At 38.6% G+C, this 17,816-nt stretch overlaps 1 pseudogene; it reads right to left on the minus strand.

The window, feature by feature from the left end:
• Positions 1-15,799: 15,799 nt before the first annotated feature.
• On the minus strand, positions 15,800-17,288 carry LOC137763449 (cell division cycle-associated protein 7 pseudogene; annotated as a pseudogene).
• Positions 17,289-17,816: the final 528 nt, after the last annotated feature.

Below are 17,816 nucleotides of genomic sequence, written 5' to 3' on the forward strand. Positions count from 1 at the left end.
ACTTGTGTTTCCTTATTTATTTTTATTTTGGATGATCTGTCCATGGTGAAAGTGGGGTGTTAAAGTCCCCTACTATGATTTTGTTACTATTGATTTCCCCTTTTATGGCTGTTAGTATTTGCCTTATGTATTGAGGTGCTCCTATGTTGGGTGAATAAATATTTACAAGTGTTATATCTTCTTCTTGGATTCATCCCTTGATCATTATGTAGTGTCCTGCTTTGTCTCTTGTCTTCTTTATTTTAAAATCTATTTTGTCTGATATGAGAATTGCTATTCCAGTTTTCTCCTGATTTCCATTTGCATGGAATATCTTTTTCCATATTCTCACTTTCAGTCTGTATGTGTTCCTAGGTCTGAAGTGGGTCTATACGGGTCTTGTTTTAGTACCCATTCAGCCAGTCTATGTCTTTTGGTTGGAACATGTAATCCATTTACATTTAAGGTAATTATCAACATGTATATTCCTATTACCATTTTCTTAATTGTTTTGGGTCTTTCCTTCTCTTGTGTTTCCTGTCTAGAGAAGTTCCTTTAGTATTTGTTGTAAAGCTGGTTTGCTGGTGCTGAATTCCCTTAGCTTTTGCTTGTCTGTAAAGGTTTTAATTTCTCCTTCAAATCTGAATGAGATCCTTGCTGGGTAGAGTAATCTTGGTTGTAGGTTTTTCCCTTTCATCACTTTAAATATGTCCTGCCACTGCCTTCTGGCTTACAGAGTTTTTGCTGAAAGATCAGCTGTTAACCTTATGGGGATTCCCTTGTATGTTATTTGTTCCTTTTCCCTTGCTGCTTTTAATATTTTTTCTTTGTATTTAATTTTTGATAGTTTGATTAATATGTGTTTTGATGTTTTTCTCCTTCGATTTATCCTGTATGGGACTCTCTGTGCTTCCTGGACTTGACTATTTTCTTTCCCATGTTATGGAAGTTTTCAACTGTTACCTCTTCAAATATTTTCTCAGTCCTTTTTTTTTTTTCTCTTCTTCTTTCAGGACCCCTATAATTCTAATGTTGGTGCATTTAATGTTGTCCCAGAGGTCTCTAAGTCTGTCCTCAATTCTTTTCATTCTTTTTTCTTTATTCTACTCTGCAGTAGTTATTTCCACTATTTTATCTTCCAGGTCACTTATCCGTTCTTCTGCCTCAGTTATTCTGCTGTTGATTCCTTCTAGAGAATTTTTTATTTCATTTATTGTGTTGTTCATCATTGTTTGTTTGCTCTTTAATTCTTCTAGGTCTTTGTTAAACGTTTCTTGTATTTTCTCCATTCTATTTCCAAGATTTTTGATCATCTTTACTATCATTACTCTGAATTCTTTTTCAGGTAAAGTGCCTATTTCTTCTTCATTTGTTAGGTCTGATGGGTTATAACCTTACTCCTTCATCTTCTCTGTGTTTCTCTGTCTTCTCATTTTGCTTTACTTACTGTGTTTGGGGTCTCCTTTTTGCAGCCTGCAGGTTCATAGGTCTTGTTGTTTTTGGCATCTGCTCTCAGTGGCTAAGGTTGGTTCAGTGGGTTGTGTAGGTTTCCTGATGGTGGGAACTGGTGCCTTTTTTCTGGTGGATGAGGCTGGATTTTGTCTTTCTGGTGGGCAGGACCACGTCTGGTAGTGTGTTTTGGGGTGTCTGTGACCTTATTATGATTTTAGGTAACCTCTCTGCTAATGGGTGGGTTTGTGTTCCTGTCTTGCTAGTTGTTTGGCATAGGCTGTCAAGCACTGTAGCTTGCTGTTCATTGAGTGGAGGTCGATATTAGCATTGAGATGGAGATCTCTGGGAGAGCTTTTGCTGTTTGGTATTATGTGGAGCCTGGAGGTCTCTGGTGGACCAATGTCCTGAATTCAGCTCTCCCACCTCAGAGGTACAGGCCTGACACCCAGCCGGAGCACCAAGTCCCTGTCAGCCACAGAGCTTTTGGGAAGTCTGTGGTCTTCTGCCAGCATTCAGTTGGTGTTCTGTAGGAGTTGTTCCACATGTAGGTGTATTTCTGATGCATTTGTGGGGAGCAAGATGATTTATACGTCTTACTCCTCCACCATATTGAAGGTCCCCCCCTAAATACTTCTTGTGTTGCTTATTAAGACAGAGTAAAACTTTCCCATAAGCCACACAGTAGATTTATGCAACAGCAGACAACTCATTGGATAGTAACCAGTGTCCATGTGAAAAAAAAAAACACTGATAAAGGAGATGGAATCACCATGAATTATTAGGTACACATTGGGTAAATGAATATTTATTATTTGAGTAAGTTTATGATTGTCTAAACAGGGAAGAAAAGTGATGGACAGGGATGAACTTTGACTAGGTAACCAACAGTGTCTGGCCACAGCCCTCTTGTACCAGGTTCCAATGTCTGCTCTAACACAAAAAATACCTGCTATTTTAGTTTGCTAGGGCTGCCATAGCAAACTCTCACAACTTGGGAGGCTTAAAACAACAGAAATTTATTGTTTCACAGTTCTGGTAGCTAAAAGTCTGAAATGAAGGTGTTGACAGGGCCATGCTCTCTATAAAACCTTCCCAGGACTCCTTCATGGTGTCTTCCTAGCTTCCTGTGTTTGCTGGAAATCTTTGGTGTTCCTTTGCTTGTAGATACATCACTCCAATCCCTGCCTCCATTATCACATGGCTGACTATTCCCTATATGTCTCTGCTTTCTCTTCTCATAAAGACTTAGTCATATTAGATTAGAGCCTGCCCTAATGACTTCACCTTAACTTGATTACATCTACAAAGACCCTATTTCCAAATAAGGTCACATTTACAGGTCCCTGAAGATAGGAATTTAACCTACCTTTTTGGAGGAACACAATTCAACCCATAACACCTACACAATGATGCTATTTTAGTGTTACCAATTTAACACATAACACCTACATAGTGATGCTCTTTTAGGGTTATCAATGTTGTAACATTGTTTCTTGTGAGTCTTTCCCTGTGAAACAAGGTCTGGAGTCTCCACATCATAAGACAGCAGGGTCTAATAAGGTTTGAAGACTTGAGTACTGTATGGATCATCTTGGGAAAGCCACTTATTTTCTGTGAAACTGTCAGTTTCCTTACCACATAAGAACTTCCCAATATGATACTTTGATCAAAAGACATTATGTGTCTGGTCTCAGAAGAACCCTCTAAGGAGATGAATTTATCTGCCCACTATTGTTTGATTATATTAAACATTAGATCATTTAATTTACCCCTTTCTAGTGTCATACTCATGAAACATTCTGATTATAAAGTCTTTCCATGTGATAGGTTTATATAATATGTGAACTCCCTCTCCCTAAAGTTGTTACATTTCATAGTATAATTTGAACCACTGGCTTTAAAATGTTATGAAAAAATAGAGATTTTGATTTTTTTTTAATCTCCAAATTCTCAGTGGTAGAACTTGATGATCTGCCTTCTATTAAGGTAGGTTCTAAAAGGCAATGTGAATGTCTCATTTTCTTTAATGTATAATGTGTTTACTTGTTTGGAAATTTGCAATTTGAGGTGCTTAGGGGAAGAGAGCCTATCCTTCTCATCCCTTCCAGGAGAGTCACAAGGATTCAGAGACTCGAATGAAAAGGTGAGAGTTGACTCTGATGCTGGGACAGGACTCATTAATTAATATTTGTGTAATTAATATCTGTGTCTGCCTGATACCACTTTCTCACCTTTCTCTAATAGAACATGCCTCTGTGTGTGTGTGTGTGTGTGTGTGTGTGTGTGTGTGCTTCTACTCTATTCAACAAGGTACAATTTTCTGTATTCATCTAGTGTTTCTTTTGGAAAATAATGTGCATAAGCAAACATGAAATTAGTGTATGTTCAATTTGTTTCCTGATACATCAATCACATTGGAACAAAGTCACAATTTTTAAATGAACATAATAGCAGAACTGATTATATTCCTAGAATAAAGCGTATTTTCTCTCCATCTAACTAAAGGTGTTTCATGGCAATGTAGTTGAACAAAACTTTTCCTATTTGGTAATGTAACAACTTAAAACAACAAATTTCCCCCCAAATATATGTGAAGCCCATTAAACTAATAAAATGGATGCACATTCTGAGATCCAATTTTATACAGATTTGTGACATTGCTATGATATGCTGCTTGCTTCAGTAAAAATAGGATTATTTTACAGACAGAGTATTCTACAAACCCAGCTTGAATCAAGATTTATAATGTTGTTGCTGTGTATTTAAAATGCATCTTTGTGCTAAATTACTTTTTTCTCAGGACAAATAATTAATCATACAAGAAAAAGAGTTTAAAAAATCAATTGTTAGTTGGAATAGTCAAAAATCTGTTCAGCATTCCCTTTACAATACTGATTTCTACACATTTATGCTCTGTAGGGAGAACATTGCAAATATTAAGTTTCAGTGGGTTTTTTTGTTTGTTTTATTTTTTGATTTAGTACTCTGTGTATTAGTCTTTATTTTTTTAATTTTTATTTTATATTGGACCATAGTTGATTAACAATGTTGTGTTAGTTTCAGGTATACAGCAAAGTGATTCAGTTATACATATACATGTATCTATTCTTTTTCAAATTCTTTTCCCATTTGGTTATTACAGAATCTTGAGCAGAGTTCCCTGTGCTATACAGTAGGTCCTTGTTGGTTATCTATTTTAAATATAGTAGTGTGTACATGTCTATCCCAAATTCCCAATCTGTCCCTCCCCCTATCCTTCCCCACTGGTAACCATAAGTCACTCTCTAACTCTGTGAACCTGTTTCTGTTTTGTAAATAAGTTCATTTTTATCATTTTTTAAGATTCTGCATATAACTGATATCATATGATATTTGTATTTCTCTGTCTGACTTACTTCACTTAGTATGAAAATCTCTAGTTCCATCCATGTCACTGCAAATGGCATCATTTCATTCTTTCTTAATGGCTGAGTAATATTACATTGTATATATGCACCACATCTTCTTTATCCATTCATCTGTCGATGGACATTTAGTTTGCTTCCGTGTCTTGACTATTGTAAACAGTGCTGCAATGAATATTGGGGCGCATGTACCCCTTCAAACCATGTTTTCTCTGGATGTATGTCCAAGAGTAGGATTGCTGGATCATATGGTAACTCTATTTTTAGTTTTTTAAGGAACTTCCATACCGTTCTCCATAGTGACAATATCAATTTACATTCCCACTGATGTAGGAAGGTTCCCTTCTCTTTTTTTCACATCTTTATTGGAGTGTAATTGCTTTACAATGTTGGTTAGTTTCTGCTGTACAACAAAGTGAATCAGCTGTATGTATACATATATCCCCATGTCCCCTCCCTCTTGAGCCTCCCTCCCACCCTACCTATCCCATACCTCTAGGTCATCACAAAGCATCGAGTTGATCTCCCTGAGCTATGCAGCAGCTTCCCACTAGCCATCCATTTTACATTTGATAGTGTATATATGTCCATGCAAATCTCTCACTTTGTCCCAGCTTCCCCTTCCCCACCACCATGGCCTCAAATCCGTTCTCTATGCCTGCATCTTTATTCCTGCCCTGCCACTAGGTTCATCACTACTACTTTTTTAGATTCCATATATATGCGTTAGCATATGGTATTTGTTTTTCTCTTTCTGACTTACTTCACTCTGTATGACAGACTCTAGGTCCATCCACCTCACTACAAATAACTCAGTTTCATTCCTTTTTATGGCTGAGTAATATTCCATTGTATATGTGTGCCACATCTTCTTTATCCATTGATAAATGGATAAAGACATTTAGGACATTTAGGTTGCTTCCATGTCCTGGCAATTATTAGTGCTGCAAGAACATTGTGGTACATGTATCTTTTTGAATTATGGTTTTCTCAGGGTATATGCCCAGTAGTGGGATTGCTGGGCTGTATGGTAGTTCTATTTTTAGTTTTTTAAAGAACATCCATACTGTCCTCCATAGTGGCTGTATCAATTTACATTCCCACCAACAGTGCAGTTCCCTTTTCTCCACACCCTCTCGAGCATTTATTGTGTCTAGATTTTTTGATGATGACCATTCTGAACTGTGTGAGGTTATACCTCATTGTGGTTTTGATTTGCATTTCTCTAATGATTAGAGATGTTGATCATCTTTTCATGTGTTTGTTGAACAAATGTATATCTTCTTTGGAGAAATTTAGGTCTTCTGCCCGTTTTTGGATTGTGTTGGTTGTTCTTTTTCTATTGAACTGAATGAGCTGCTTGTATATTTTGGAGATTAATACTTTGTCAGTTGCTTCATTTGCAAATATTTTCTCACATTCTGAGGGTTGTCATTTCGTCTTGTTTATGGTTTCCTTTGCTGTGCAAAAGCTTTTAAGTTTCATTAGGTCTCATTTGTTTATTTTTGTTTTCATTCCCATTATTCTAGGAGGTGGGTCAAAAAGGATCTTGCTGTGATTTATGTCATAGAGCGTTCTGCCGATGTTTTCCTCTAAGAGTTTTACAGTCGCTGGCCTTACATTTAGGTCTTCAATCTACTTTGAGTTTATTTTTGTGTATGGTGTTAGGGAGTGTCCTAATTTCATTCTTTTACATGTAGCTGTCCAGTTTTCCCAGCACCACTTATTGAAGAGGCTGTCTTTTCTCCATTATATATTCTTGCCTCGTTTGTCAAAGATAAATTGACTATAGGTGCATGGGTTTATCTCTGGGCTTTCTAGCTTGTTCCATTGATCTATATTTCTGCTTTTGTTCCAGTACCATACTGTCTTGATTACTGAAGCTTTGTAGTACAGTCTGAAGCCAGGGAGCCTGATTCCTCCAGCTCTGTTGTCCTTTCTCACGATTGCTTCAGCGTTCAGGGTCTTTCGTGTTTCCATACAAATTGTAAAATTTCTTGTTCTAGTTCTGTCAAAAATGCCATTGGTAATTTGATAGGGATTTCATTGAACCTGTAGTATAGTATATAGTCATTTTGACAACATTGATTCTTCCAATCCAGGAGCATGGTATATCTCTCCATCTGTTTATGTCATCTTTGATTTCTTTCATCAGTGTTTTATAATTTTCTGAGTACAGATCTTTTGCCTCTGTAAGTAGGGTTATTCCTAGATATTTTATGCTTTTTGTTGCCATCATTGTTAGTGTATAGGAATGCAAGAGATTTCTGTGCATTAATATTTTATCCTACAACCTTACAAAATTCTAGTAGTCTTCTGGTGACATTTTTAGGATTCTGTATGTAGAGTATCATGTCATCTGCAAGCAGTGACAGTTTAACTTCTTTTCCAATTTGTATTCCTTTCATTTCTTTTTCTTCTCTGATTGCCAGAGCTAGTACTTCCAATACTATGTTGAATAACAGTGGTGAGAGTGGTCATTCTTGTCTTTTCCTGATTTTAGAGGAAATGCTTTCAGTTTTTCACCATTGAGAATGATGTTTCTGTGGGCTTGTCATATATGGCTTTTATTATGTCGAGGTAGGTTCCCTCTATGCCCACTTTCTGCAAAGTTTTCATTGGAATTTGGTGTTGAATTTTGTCAAAAGCTTTTTCTGCATCTTTTAAGATGATCATATGGTTGTTATTCTTCAGTTTGTTAATATGGTGTATCACATTGATTGTTTTGCATATATTGAAAAATCCTTGCATCCCTGGGATTAATCCCACTTGAACATGGTGTGTGATCTTTTTAATATGTTGTTGGCTTGTTTGCTAGTATTTTGTTGAGGATTTTTGCGTATATGTTTGTCAGTGATATTGGTGTGTAATTTTCTTTTTTTGTGATACCTTTGTCTGGTTTTGGTATCAGGGTGATGGTGGCTTCATAGAACGAGTTTGGTAGTGTCGTCCCTCTGAAATTTTTGGAAGAGTTTGCAAAGGATAGGTGTTAACTCCTCTCTAAATGCTTGATAGAATTCACCTGTGAAGCCATCTGGTCCTAGACTTTTTTTTTTGTTGGAAGATTTTTAATTACAGTTTCAATTTCATTACCTGTGATTGGCCTTTTTAAATTTTCTAATTCTTCCTGGTTCAATCTTGGATAGTTGTACCTTTCCAAGAATTTGTCCATTTCTTCCAGGCTGTCCATTTTATTGGCATATAGTTGCTTGTAGTACTCTCTCATGACCCTTTGTATTTCTGCAGTGTCAGTTGTAACTTCTCCTTTTTCATTTCTAATTTTAATGATTTGAGTCCTCTCCCTTTTTTTCTTGATGAATCTGTCTAATGGTTTATCAATTTTGTTTATCTTCTCAAACAACCAACTTTTAGTTTTATTGATCTTTGCTATTGTTTCCTTCATTTCTTTTTCATTTGTTTCTGATCTGATCTTTATGATTTCTTTCCTTCTACTAACTTTGGGTTTTCTTTGTTCTTTTTCTAGTTGCTTTAGGTGTAAGATTAGATTGTTTATTTGAGTTTTTTCTTGTTTCTTGAGGGAGCTTGAATTGGTATAAACTTCCCTCTTAGAACTGCTTTTGCTGCATCCCATAGGTTTTGGATTGTCTTGTTTTCGTTGTCATTTTTTTCTTGGTATTTTTAAATTTCTTCTTTGATTTCTTCAGTGAGCTCTTGGTTATTTAGCAGCACACTGTTTAACCTCCATGTATTTGTGTTTTTTACAGTTTTTTTTCCTGTAACTGATTTCTAATCTCATAGTGTTGTGGTCGGAAAAGATGCTTGATAAAATTTCATTTTTCTTAAATTTTCCAAGGCTTGATTTTTGACCCAAGATATGATCTATGCTAGAGAACCTTTCATGTGCACTTGAGAAGAAAGTGTGTTTTTCCACTTTCAGCTGGAATGTCCTAAAAATATCAATTAAGTCTACCTGGTCTCTTGTGTTATTTAAAGCTTCTGTTTCCTATTTTAATTTCTGTCTGGATGATCTGTCTGCTGGTGTAAGTGGGGTGTTAAAGTCTCCCACTGTTATTCTGTTACAGTTGATTTCTCCTTTTATGGCTGTTAGCATTTGCCTTATGTACTGAGTTGCTCCTATGTTGGGTGCATAACTATTTACAGTTTTTATATCTTCTTCTTGGATTGATCCCTTGATCATTATGTAGTGTCTTTCTTTGTCTCTTGTAACATTCTTTATTTTAAAGTCTATTTTATCTGATATGAGAATTGCTACTCCAGCTTTCTTGTGATTTCCATTTGCATGGAATATCTTTTTCCATTCCCTCACTTTCAGTCTGTATGTGTCCCTAGGTCTGAAGTGGGTTTCCTGTACATAGCATATATAAGGGTTTTGTTTTTGACTGTATTCAGCCAGTCTGTTTCTTTTGGTTGGAGCATTTAATCCATTTACATTCAAGGTGATTATCAATATGTATGTTCCTATTACCATTTTCTTAATTGATTTGGGTTTGTTTTTGTGGGTCTTTTGTTTTCTTTTCTTTCCCACTTAGAGAAGTTCCTTTAGCATTTGTTGTAAATCTGGTTTTGTGGTGTTGAATTCTCATGTCTTTTGCCTGTCTGCAAAGATTTGATTACTGCGTTGAATCTGAATGAGATCCTTGCTGGGTAATCTTGTTTGTAGGCTCTTCCCTTTCATCACTTCAAATATATCCTGCCACTCTCTTCTGGCCTATAGATTTTCTGCTGGGAAATCAGCTGATAACCTTATGGGGATTCCCTTGTATGTTATTTTTTGCTTTCCCCTTGCTGCTGTTAATATTTTTTCCTTGAATTTAATTTTTGTTAGTTTGATATGTGTCTTTGTGTGTTTCTCCTAGGTTTTATCCTGTATGGGACTCTCTGACCTTCCGGGACTTGAGTGGCTATTTCCTTTCCCATGTTAGGGAAATTTTCAACAATAATCTCTTCAAATATTTTCTCAGACCCTTTCTCTTTCTCTTCTTCTTCTGGGACCCCTGTAATTCGAATGTTGGTTCATATAATGTTGTCCCAGAAGTCTCTGAGACTGTCTTCAATTCTTTTCATTCTTTTTTCTTTATTCGGCTCCGTGGCAGTTATTTCCACCATTTTATCTTCCAGCTCACTTATCTGTTCTTCTGCCTCAGATATTCTGCTATTGATTCCTTCTAGAGTATTTTTTTAACATCTTGATTGGAGTATAATTGCTTTACAATACTGTGTTTTGTTAGTTTCTGCTGTATAACAAAGTGAATCAGCTATACATATACATATATCTCCATATCTCCTCCCTCTTTCATCTCCCTCTCACCCTCCCTATCCCACCCCTCTAATTTCAGTTATTGTGTTGTTCATCACTGTTTGTTTGCTGTTTAGTTCTTCTAGGTCCTTGTTCAACATTTCTTGTATTTTCTGTATTCTTTTTCAGAGGTTTGGGATCATCTTTACTATCATTACTCTGAATTCTTTTTCAGGTAGGTTGCCTTTTTCATCTTCATTTATTTGGTCTTATAGGTTTTTACATTGCTCCTTCGTCTGTAACATATTTTTTGTCGTTTCATTTTATTTTTTTGATGTGTGGAGCCATATTCCTGTCTTACTGGTTGTTTGGCCTGAGGCATCCAGCACTGAAGTTTGCAGGCAGTTGTGTAGAGCCGGGTCTTGGTGCCAAGATGAGGACATCTGGGTGGCCTCACTCCAATTAATATTCCCTGGGATCTGAGTTTCTCTGTTAGTCCAGCAGTTTGGACTCAGTGTTCCCACCACAGGAGCTCAGGCCCAAACCCTGGCCTGGGAACGAAGATCCCACAAGGCACATGGTGTGGCAAAAAAAAAAAAGAAAAAAAAAAGGAGCAGTACAATAACAAAGAGTAAAAAATAAAATAAAATTAGAAAGATAAGAAAACATATTTGGAAAAATAAAAATATAACAACTGCAACAAGATAAAACAAAACCACAACAGAAAAAGGAAAGAAGAAAAGAAAAAAAGGGAACAAGTCAAAAGGAACAGAACAATAATGAAGTATAAAGAATAAAATAGGGCTTCCCTGGTGGCGCAGTGGTTGAGAATCTGCCTGCCAATGCAGGGCACACGGGTTCGAGCCGTGGATTGGGAAGATCCCACATGCTGCGGAGCAACTAGGCCCGTGAGCCACAACTACTGAGCCTGCACGTCTGGAGCCTGTGCTCCACAACAAGAGAGGCCACGATAGTGAGAGGCCCACGCACCGCGATGAAGAGTGGCCCCAGCTTGCCGCAACTAGAGAAAGCTCTCGCACAGAAACGAAGACCCAACACAGCCAAAAATAAATAAATAAATAAATAAATTTATTAAAAAAAAAAGAATAAAATAAAATTAGAAAAAGAAAAGATTTATTAGAAAAAATAAAAATATAAATGAATCAACAACAACAACATATAACAGAACCCCAAGCTAAAGGAAGAAAAAGAAAAGAAAAGAAAAAAAAAGAAAAGGCCAGAAAAGGCCTTGGCTATGGGGGGGCAGAGCTTAGGAGGTGGGTGGAACTTAGGCAGGGGTGGTATTTAGGGTGGGGCGGGGCCTAGGCTCAGGACCCACGCAGCCAGGAATGGCCTTGGGGTGGGGCCTAGGCAGGGTGACGTTCAAGTGTGGGGTGGGGCCTAGGCTATGACTCTGCAGAAGGAGAGAGGTAGCACACTCAGAGGGGGCTCTGGAAATGCAGTTCCAGAGTTTTGGAGGTAAGGCCCTGGGTGAGGGTGTGTGGGTGGGGATTAGGCTCAGTGTGGTTGAAGGTGGTCTCAGAGGGTGTCTCTGAGTGCTGCATGTAGTGGTAGGGCCCTTGGTGGGGTTGTAGGGGCAGGGCTTGGGCTTTGCAAGGCAGGAAGGAAGCTCCAAGAGACGAGGATTAGTCCTGGGAACCCAACAGGTTCCCCAGTGCCCAAGTGGGCAGGGAAAGGGCTAGCTGTGCTCTCTTCCATTCCTCCACCCCCTCCCCGAAGGTCTCCCCTGCCCCTGTTACCACTGTACACCTAACAATGGCTGGATCCTGCCAGCTGTAGGAACTCTGCCCCACCTGCAGCCGCCCCTCAGGGGTGCAGGTCCTGTAGGTCTGGCCTTTACTTTTGCTGCGCTTTCTCTCCCTCCCACTACCTCAGGATGCACGCAACTGGAGGGGGCCTTGGTGGGCAGAGGATCAGGCCTGGGATCTCAGCAGGTTCCTGGGGGCCCAAGTGGGCAGGGATAACGTTGGCCATGCTCACTTTTGATCCTCTGCCTTCCCAATGGTCTCTCCTTTCCCCCTCAGGGCATGGGATCACTTCCCTTCCCCTAGCTGCCTCTCAGGGGCACCAGTCCAGTCCCACCTCCACTTCTCCTCCCCCCTCATTCACCCCCACATCCTGCCCAGTTGCTAGGGGTTCCTCCCATCCCCTTAGGTGTCCATGGTCCCCCACCAGTGCCTAGCAGGTGCCCTTGTTGTGTGGAGATGCAAATTCCATGTCCTCCTAGACTGCCATCTTGACTCTGCCCCCAGGAGGTTTCCCTTTTGTCCACGTCCTCTCCAGAATTATTGTTTATAGATTTTTTGATGATGGCCATCCTGATTGGTGTGAGGTGATATCTCATTGTAGTTTTGATGTACATTTCTCTAACAATTAGTGATGTTGAGCATCTTTTCATGTGCCTTGTGGCCATCTGCATGTTTTCTTTGGAGAAATGTCTATTTAGGTCTTTTGCCTACTTTTTATTGGGTTGCTTTTTTGATACTGAGCTGCATGAGCTGTTTGTTGATTTTAGAGACTAACCCATTGTCAGTCACATCATTTCCAAACCATGCTGTGGGTTGTTTTTTTGTTTTGTCTATGGTTTCTTTGCTGTGCAAAAGCTTTTGAATTTCATTAGGTCCCATTTGTTTATTTATATTTTTCCATTACCTTAGGAGACGGCTTGAAAACGTTACTTCTGCAATTTATGTCAAAAAGTTTGACTTATGTTTTCCTCTAAGAGTTTTATAGTATCAGGTCTTACATTTAGGTCTTTAATCCATTTTGAGTTTATTTTTGTATGTGGTGTTAAAGAATGTTCTAATTTAATTTTTTTAACATATAGCTGTCCAGTTTTCCCAGCACCATTTATTGACGAGACTGTCTTCCCTCTATCATATAGTCTTGCATCCTTTGTTATAGAATAATTGACCACAGGTAAATGGGTCTATTTCTGGGCTTTCTATCCTGTTTCATTGATCTATATTTCTGTTTTTATGCTACTACCATACTGTTTTGATGACTGTATCTTTGTAGTATAAAGTCAGGAAACCTGATTCCACCAGTTCCATTTTTCTTTCTCAAGATTGCTTTGGCTATTCAGGGTCTTTTGCATATCCATAAAATTTTAAGATTTTTTGTCCGAATTCTGTGAAAAATGTAATTGGTAATTTGATAGGAATTGCATTGAATCTGTACATGCCCTGGATTGTCATTTTGACGATATTGATTCTTCCAATCCAAGAACATGGTGTATGTTTCCATCTGTTTTTGCCATCTTCAATTTCTTTCATCAGGGTCTTAAAGTTTTTGGAGTATATATCTTTTGTATCCTTATGTAGGTTTATTCTTAGTTATTTTATTCTTTTGGATGTGATGGAAAACGGGATTGTTTCTCAAATTTCTCTTTCTGATATTTCATTGTTGGTACATAGGAATGCAACAGATTTCTGTGTGTTAATTTTGTATCCTGCTACTTTACCAAATTCACTGATGAGCTCTAGTAGTTTTCTGTTAGCATTCTTTAGGATTTTCTATGTATAGTATCATGCCATCTGCAAACAGTGACAGTTTTACATCTTCTTTTCCAATTTGGATTCCTTTTATTTATTTTTCTTCTCTGATTGCTGCAGCTAGAACTTCCAAAACTATGTTGAATAAAAGGGGTGAGAGTGGACATCCTTGTCTTGTTCCTGATTTTAGAGGAAATGCTTTCAGATTTTCACCATTGAGTATGATGTTAACTGTAGGTTTGTCATATATGGTCTTTACTATGTTGAAGTATGTTCCCTCTATGCCCAGTTTCTGGAGAGTTTTTGTCATAAGTGAACATTGAATTTTGTCTAAAGCTTTTTGGCATCTATTGAGATGGGTTTTTTCTTCAGTTTGTTGATGTGGTGTATCACAGTGATTTTTTGGAGATATTGAAAAATCCTTGTATCCCTGGGATAAATCTCACTTATACTGGTGTATGATCCTTTTAAAGTATTGTTGGATTTGGATTGCTAGTATTTTGTTGAAGATTTTTGAGTCTATGTTCATCAGTGATATTGGCCTGTAATTTTCCTTTTTTGTGGTATGGTTTTGGTATCAGGGTGATGGTGGCCTCATAGAAAGAGTCCTCTACAATTTTTGGGAAGAGTTTCAGAAGGATAGGTGTTAACATTTCTCTAAATGATAGAATTCGCCTGTGAAGCCATCTGGTCCTGGATTTTTGTTTGTTGGCAGTTTTTAATCACAGTTTCAATTTCATTACTTGTGATTGGTCTCTTCATATTTTCCGTTTCTTCCTGGTTCAGTCTTAGAAGGTTATACCTTTCTAAGAATGTGTCCATTTCTTCCAGGTAGTCCATTTAATTGGCATATAGTTGCTCATAGTAGTCTCTTATGCTCCTTTGTATTTCTGTGATGTCAGTTGTAACTTTTCCTTTTACATTTCCAATTTTATTTTATTTAGAACAGAACGTTTTATTATTAAAATAAAAAGCTTTGTATAACAGCATAACAGATCAAAAACTCTATTTACATTTATTGATTCAAGGTCCAATTATGCACCAAACACTGCATGGGCTACAGGCTGCAGATGCAAAACAAAATGAACACACACACACTTAGATTCTACCTCTATTGAACAATTTGATTCATGCCAGAACAGGGGGAAGGAGAGATAACACATGGACTCTGCCCAGAAACTATACTGGCAGAGACGTCAAGTTAGCAAACTGTTGAAAGTCACCCTTCTCCAAAAAGGCACTTCTCAGTGTTATAAAAGGGCTTCATACCTGAATGTGAACCCTGTGCCTGGCTTACAATTTCTTCAAGAAAGTAAAAACTGCAAAGAATTCTAGCCGAATATAAGTATCAATTTTCCATGCAACATAAGCAAGAATTTATTTGAAATACCTTACATTATGAACTGAAATAAACTTGGCAAACTACAATTATTCTGAAGTTTTATTCCATGAATTCAAATCGACCTACTCCTGAAGCCTCCCCTTCCCAATTCCCCAGAATGGCTTTTCTACAATGATTTCAAGCATGGCACTGTCCGCGAACCTTTGGGTTGTGACCGTGTGGGCCAGATGCACTTGGTGGAAGAAATCAGCAGCAACTAAGCTTCAACTGTGACAACTTGAATAATAAGCACAATATATGGAATATTCTCCTGAGAGACCTCCACAGTCATATACTCCACTTGCCAACAATCACCTAATTTTTCCACATGGTTTTAAGACTTTTGTGCCTTGATTCTGTTAAAAATGTCAATGAACACTAAATCAGATCCAGTGTTTTCATGTAAGCAAGTTAGAGGGTTAATCTCTGGAAACTGAGGGATGTAGTTAGTTAACACTACTACTGCATTTCTAAGTGCTTGGTTTTATGGGTGGATTCCAGGGCTATTTCAACACCAATTAAATCAAACATGCTTTCATAAAATGGTCATTTAAAAAGGATTCCGAAACTAAAAGATGGAAGAGAACCACTGGAAATAAGAGGGGGATGGCATCGGATGAGGGGTGGGGGGGAAAGCAAAGGAGAAACTGCAGGAGGGCAGAGTACAGTTGGCACTACACCTCCATGATGTCCAGACATGCAGGCATGTCTAATGAGATTAACTTGATTTGCCTATAAGACAGACGATCATCAGAAATCTTAACTCGGGTTTCAATCACATGACAAAATTTAAAACTTTAAAACAAGGAAGATTTGTGAAGTGGAAGGCAGGTAGTGGATCTTCCAATTATTATACTTGCATTTCAAACTCCTGTTTTAGACTTTTCAAGTAAGCATGCATGTTCCCGAAGCCGTGGTACTTGGCTAAGTACACAAGCACCCCACTCACATACCGCCTGTCTCTCTGCCAACAGAAGCTGCAGTTGCAGATCCCACTACAGAGAGGGCAGTGCCAGTTTGGGTCTAGCAGAGCCTCCCTGCCTTCTTCACTGTAACAGTTTGAAGGCAGGGCCCACAGAACTGGCTTTGAAAGCCCCAGCACTCTGGGTTTCTGTAGTTTGTCTTGGTATCAATAGTTTTCTGGCAGCACTGATGATAAGTCAATCCCAATGAACAGTTATAGATCTTCTCTCGAGAGTTGTTGCAGGTGTTGTCCAATTCTCCCTCCGTGATTTTGTCCACCAGGAGAATTATATGGGGAAGTGTCATGGATCCAGGGTGACAACTTCAGGGAATGTCATTTTCGTTCATGTAGCCGGCCATGAGTTTCCTCTTTCTCACCAACATGTACTTATCCTCCTCTTCCTCCTCCTCCTCCTCCTCTGTGGGCAGGGCACTGTGCAACCCAAGGACCTGAGACCTTGACCTGAAGGGAGGACGAGCTCTCTGCTCAGGGTTTCTCCTGCAGGTGACACCTGGGAATGTGTGCCTTCAGGGTGTCTTTGGATGTGAACTGGGGGCTGACAAGGAATGCCTTCCAGGGAAGGAGCCAAGGAAGCTTTCAAATTCTGACATTAGTTTTGCAAGCATTGCTTTGTTTTGCTTTATATTTAAAGCCCTTTTCTCCAAAAAATTCATGCCACTTTCATCTTCTGAATCAGAAGTGCAATCGGTCACAGGATTCTCTGAGGGTTCAGAGGGCGCTGCTCTCTTGTTGGCTGCTTCCCTAGTGTTTCAAGTTGGAAACTTCATGGCCACCCAGAGAGGTCTGGAACTTCTACACTGACTGCGGGTCCGACAGCCCACACAGTCTGCCTGCAGCCTCATTCCATCTTGTATCTCACTCTCTGAGAAACCGTGAAAACGATTCATCATCAGTGTCAGCATGAAAAGTACTGGCCAGTTTGTTAGTGACATCTGGCCTTGGTTTCTGTAAAAGTCCACAATGGTCTAACACATCTTGCACTTCACTTTATGAAAAGCTGCAGAAAGATTCATTATCAGAGTCCTCATAAAAAACATTTGCCATTCTTCACTGATACCTGACCTGAATTTAGGTTTTGTGTTTGGAAAATTGTCAGAAGCAAAGCTGTCACAACTGTTGTCAGAGGATGATGAGGTTTCCATGGAAATCAACTTCACATAGCTGCATTTCTTGACGTTCTTCTTTGCTCTGTGATACTTTCATGGCACATGGCGTTTGCCCAAGCTGGCGGCTGGTGCTGGGAGCAGGGAGAGCTGAGCAGCCATGCACCCTGTAGTCCCACCATGCAGGAGCCAGAGTCCGAGCCATGCTGGCCAGCAGGGCACGCAGAGCCCAGGCCGGAGGGGCGGGACATGGCCCAAATTACCAATTTTATTTACTTGAGTCCTCTCCCTTTTTTTCTTGATGAGTCTGGCTAAAGGTTTATTAGTTTTCTTTATCTTCTCGAAGAACCAGCTTTTAGTTTCATTGATCTTTGCTATTCTTCATCTCTATTTCATTTATTTCTACTCTGATCTTTATGATTTCTTTCCTTCTGCTAAGCTGGGGTTTTGTTTGTTCTTCTTTCTCTAGTTGCTTTAGGTGTAAGGTTAGGTTGTTTATTTGTGATTTTTCTTGTTTCCTGAAATTTGTATTTCTATAAACTTCCCTCTTAGAACAGCTTTTGCCGTGTCCCATAGGTTTTGGATCATCATGCTTTGGTTTTCATTTGTCTCTAGGTATTTTTTGGTTTCTTCTTTGATTTCTTCAGTGATCCACTGGTTATTTAGTAGCATATTGTTTAGCCTCCACGTGTTAGTCTTTTTACAATTTTTTCCTTGTAATTTATTTCTAATCTCATAGTGTTGTGCTTTGAAAAGATGTTTGATGTGATTTCTATTTT

Source organism: Eschrichtius robustus, chromosome 4 (assembly GCF_028021215.1).
Source record: "Eschrichtius robustus isolate mEscRob2 chromosome 4, mEscRob2.pri, whole genome shotgun sequence".
Classification (NCBI taxonomy): domain Eukaryota; kingdom Metazoa; phylum Chordata; class Mammalia; order Artiodactyla; family Eschrichtiidae; genus Eschrichtius; species Eschrichtius robustus.